Source organism: Aegilops tauschii, chromosome 3, assembly GCF_002575655.3.
Source record: "Aegilops tauschii subsp. strangulata cultivar AL8/78 chromosome 3, Aet v6.0, whole genome shotgun sequence".
Lineage (NCBI taxonomy): Eukaryota > Viridiplantae > Streptophyta > Magnoliopsida > Poales > Poaceae > Aegilops > Aegilops tauschii.
In genome coordinates, this window is record NC_053037.3 from 438242766 (window position 1) to 438248188 (window position 5423).

Here is a 5423-nt window from a genome sequence, read left to right on the forward strand (position 1 = left end):
GAGGAAAAAGGTTAAAATCATTATTTGAAATTATTTGGATTTTATTTGCAAATTTTATTGCATTTAAAAAATATGCATGTTTTCAAAATATTTATTTTTGAGTTTAAAAAGTTCACCCTATTCTAGATTTTCTAACTAGACGGGGAAAATTTATTTCATATTTTTCTGATTTTTATTTATGTTTCTACACAATATTTTCCGTGGAACTTATTTAAAAAAAAATTACGCGCCCGCGCCGACTGGGCCGAGCCCAGCCGACAGCCCGCCCGCGGCCTCTCCTCCTCCCGGACGGAGCCGCGCCGCCCGAGTCCGGCCGCCGCACGCCACCGCCGGCCGACCCCTTCCCCAAGTCGCCGCCGCCCCCTCCCCTCTTTATATACCCCTCTCTCTTTTCTCCTCACCCGAGCCGCCGCCGCCGCCGCCCGCATCCCGCCGCCGCCGCCCGCCGTTTGCCTCGCCGCCCGCCGCCGGGAGCGCCTGTGCCCGGAGCCCCTCGCCGCCGGAGCCCTCCCCGAGCCCCGCACCCCGCCGCCCGAGCCCCGCCCGCCGGAGCCTCGCCGGAGCCCCGACGAGGTACTGCTGCCGCCGGCCGTTTTGCTATTGACCGGTTTTCTGTAAAAAAAACCTTAAAAAAAACCTAGATCGGTTTTTTTCGGTTTTCTTATTTCACGAGCGTTCACCGAACTGTTCGTTTTAACGAACGCGTTCGTCGGTTTTTCTCTGTTAACGAACGTCCGTTATTTAACCGTTCGTCCGTTTTTCTTTTCGTCGGATTTTTCTCGGATTCGATTTCTGATCGAATTTTCGAATCTGTTTAACTTCTCGCTCGTTTATCGGAATCAGGCGATTCAAGCGCCTAGAGTTTCGTCTCGAAATTCTCTTTCCGTTTAACCTACTCAAACAAGTTTTTGCTACACTAAAATTTGACCTAGATCCAGATTAGCAAACGAAGTTTCTTTCTTTCGCCGTTTGATTTTCGTTGCTTCTTTCGAGTTGATTCTTTTTGCAAACCGGAGTTCTTAAGTTGAACTTTCTGGTTGGATCTTTCATTCGAGTTTTACCTATGCATTAGTTGAGTACTGATTGTATGCTTGTTTGTTTGCGATAGAGTACCCGGAGTGTGCCGCTTGTTACTTCGACTCGCTAGGTTTTGCGGATCATCAGCAAGACAAGTAACACTTTGATCATACCCCCGTTCATACCCAGTTTTATTGCATTAGATCTGTTTTCCTCAAACACATTGCATGATTAGGATCTAATTAAACTGTGGGTATTGGGAAGTAGTTGAGGTAGTACCTATTACCTGTTTTATTTATCAAACCCTTGGGAGATTCTTCTACGTTGCTATTATATTGCCATGCTATGCTCGTAGACGTGGATTGGGTTTGAGAGACATTCATGACAGATGTGAGATTGATAATAATGGTTCAAACTTAAGGTGGCAACTAAAACTCACATCTGGGTGGATTGAGGCACCTGGAGAACCCAGTGTTGTCTGTTTGTATAAGGTCCGCCACCCAGGCTCAAAGGGATCATAAGATTATTCATGCTAGAAACTTCCGTGTGTAGCCGCAAGCTATTATGGGCTCTAGCATAGCTGAGTAGGTTACAGGATCTCTCGAAGAGGTGGACTAGCAGATGTAGGGGAAAGTAGGTGTACCGGTCCATCCAGAGTAGAGAGTGATTGTTTCTGAAAGACTGTGTCTCGGTCATCCGTTTCTCAAACATCATGCAGTGCGAGATTCAAGCAGAGGCGATCGAGTCTTGTGGGGAAAAGTGCACAAACCTCTGCAGAGTGTACAAACTGATCATGATTAGCCGTGTCCCCGATTATGGACAACTTGAGTATCTAGTATCTGGATTATCATTTGAATCTCATCACCGTGATACTTTTAATTAATTTTGCTGGGTTAATGATGATACTTAATTGGGATTGAGTTGGAGGTACCTTCTCAATGTTTCAACCACCATGATAGTTAAATAAAATTTATTCCTTTGCAGTAGGATAAAATTGGCTTTTCGCAAAACTGTAACCATAGAGCCTTTCCACCAGCCATATATGCATATAGTATAGCATTATTATTGTTCATTGCTCTCTATGTGTTACATTGCCAGCATATTCTATGTGCTGACCCGTTTCGGGCTGCAACGTTTCATGTTGCAGACTTTTCAGACGACGAGTAAGGTGCCTTAGGTCGTGGTCTTATACTCAGTGATGCCGCTGGAGTTGATGGACTCACTTATCTTCCAAGTCTTCCGCTGTTATCGTTATTAGATGGCCTTAAGCCATGTTTATTCTTAATCTCTTCGGAGATATTCGATGTAATAAGTGTGTGATTGCTACTCTGTTATAAATCCTCCATTTGTACTGTGCGTGTCAGCATTACTGATCCAGGGATGACACTGGTGCACAGCAGCACAAGCCATTTGAGGTCTGGTCGCTACAACCTCTACCGGGGTGGAGCCACCTGTCCTTTCAGCCCCCTCATCAGAATCACTTGCGGGTACTCCTCGAGCCGACCCGACTTTAGTCACCACATGTGTCATGTATATAAAGTATATAGTATATACCCGTGATCACCTCCCGAAGCGATCACGGCCCAGTAGTATAGCATGGCAGACGGACAAGGGTGTAGGGCCACTGATGGAACACTAGCATCCTATACTAAGCAGTAGGATAGCAGGTAAAGGTAACAACAGTAGTAGCAAGGACAGGCTATGCATCAGGATAGGATTAACGCAAAGCAGTAACATGCTACACTACTCTAATGCAAGCAGTATAGAGAAGAATAGGCGATATCTGGTGATCAAGGGGGGGCTTGCCTGGTTGCTCTGGCAAGTAGGAGGGGTCGTCAACTCCGTAGTCGAACTGGGCAGCAGCAGTGTCGGTCTCGTAGTCTACCGGAGAGAAGAGGGGGAAGAAACAGTAAATACAATGCAAACATAAACATGACGATGCGTGACATGACAATGAGCAGTGCGAGGTGTGTCCTAACGCGACACTAGGTGGTACCGGCGAAGGGGGGGAACATCCGGGAAAGTATTCCCGATGTTTTGCGTTTTCGGACAGATGGACCGGAGGGGGAAAGTTGCGAGTTCGATAGGTTGGGGAGGTGTGGTGGACGAACGGACTGCGTATCCGGGTTCGTCTCGTCGTTCTGAGCAACTTTCATGTAGAAAGTATTTTAATCCGAGTTACGGATTAAAAGATATGATTTTCTAAAGATTTTAATAATTTCTGGAATTTAATTAATTATTTAATTCAATTTGAAATTTGGATTTATGACATCAGCATGATGTCATGCTGACGTCAGCAGTCAACGTTGACCGTTGACCTGGTCAACCTGACAGGTGGGTCCCACCTGTCAGGGCTTGTTACCTAATTAACTACTGTTTAGTTAAATTAATTATCTAATTAGATTAATTTAAACAGGATAAATTAACTTAATTAATTTAGTTAATTAATTAATTAATTAAATTTATTTTTATTATTTGTTTTATTTATATATTTATTATTTAATAATTAATTTATTATTTTTATTATTATTATATTATTTATTAATTTAATCATTTTATTATTTTTTTATTATTTTTTATATATAAACGTTCTGGGCCGGGCCCCACATGTCAATGGCCCTAGGAGCCTAACGGGCGAATGGGTTACGGGCATGGGGGCGCAGGGGCGCTGGCGAAACGGGGCGGAGCCCTAGGGTGCGGGCGTAACCCGCCGAGGTGACGCAGCGGAGCCGGGCGCGGGCGCCAGCGGCCAGGGGCCGCACGAGCGCCGGCCGGAATAGGGCGATGGGGCGGAGGGGACCGGAGCCGTGGGCGCGCGTGCGCAGGCGGGCGGGGCGGACGGGCGAGGTGCTGTGGCCGCACGTGCAGGCGGCGACGGGCGCAGCGGGACGGCGGGGGCAGTGACGGGGGGGGGGGGGGGGGGGGAGGCCACGGCCGAGTGAGCTCCAGGCGCGGGTGCGGGCTCGCGTGTGGCCGTGCGTCGCAACGACGGTGCGGGGCGCCGAGCGCGCGGTGAGGGCGGCACGCACGCACAGAGGAGGAGAGGGAGGAGGGAGGTGGCGGCTCACAGGGGAGCGGGAGGGGCATGGCAGTGGGCTCGGGGACGATCCGTGGGGAGGAGGACGGCGACGACGTGCGGCGGGGCGACGAGATCCGGCGGCGGGGTGGACGTAGGCGATGGCATCCGGTGCGGTCGCCCCGGTCGGCATGGCTCGAGGAGGCCGGCGGGGAAGAGAAGATGGGGCGGCGCCGGCGATGCTGGCGAGTGGCGCCGGGGCGGTCCGGCGAAGACGGGTTCAATCCCGGCGGCGTCGGGGCAAGGTGACGGAGGCGTTCAAGCCCGATCCCGATTGGATCGGGGGAGAGGGAGAAGTGGGGTGTCGGTGCCTAGGGTTCGGTGGGGAGTGGAGGGTTAAGGGAGTGAGGGGCCCAGATGGGCCAGTGGGCTGGCCGGCTGGGCCGTTTGGCCCAGTTGGCCTGGGGTTTTCCCCTGATTTATTTATTTCGTCTGCTTTTCTTTTCTTATTTTTCTTTCTACAAGTTTATATTACTTTAGTTTTATAAAACATAGAAGTTGCACCTAAATTAGTATTACTAATTATACCTCGGTCACAAAAAGGTTTAACCCCCAAATAAAATAGTTTAGTATTTTATAAAATACAAAAGGCATTTATCTAGTTGTTTTAGCTACTACTTAAATCATTTTAGAGCATTCAAACATTTTATAAAAGTGTGGTTTCTTCACCTTAATTACCTATGCATTATTTGTCACCGTTTGTACTCTTTAGTTTTGACATTTGAAAACCTTACTAGTTTGACTTTATTTTAAATTTGAATTCTGAATCGGTTTTGAACTATCGAGAGTTTATCAACAGTAAGCGAGGTGACGTGGCATCGTTAACGTGGGATTACTGTAGCCTGATTATCCGGGCGTCACAATTCTCCTCCACTACAAGAAATCTCGTCCCGAGATTTAGGAGCGGTTATAAGGGGGTAGGGATCTGGTTACGAAATTCTAACGATTCTTCTCGGTCATAGTTGCCCTTCTCGAAGAGGTCGACCCACTACATTGATGTCTTCAGTCCTCTGCTTCAGGTCATCATGATGAAGTTTGTCGTCCTTCCTTCAGGATCTTCACCGTACTTACGAAAGGGTGAGAAGGGAAAACCCTATAAGGACGGATTCTAACAAGATCGAGCATCAAGCGGTTATCCCAGGGGGAGAAGCATAAGTATCTCTCGAATTGAAACCTAAGAAGATGTCGAGAGCAAAGTAAGAAGGTACCATGAGAAGTTTCAAACCGATAGGCAAGCGTTCGATGCCTATCAGAAGGTGAAAGGGGTTCAGAGCAACGAGAATAAGTATTGCGTCTGATACCCGAATAGATCACTAGGAAGGTGGCCCGC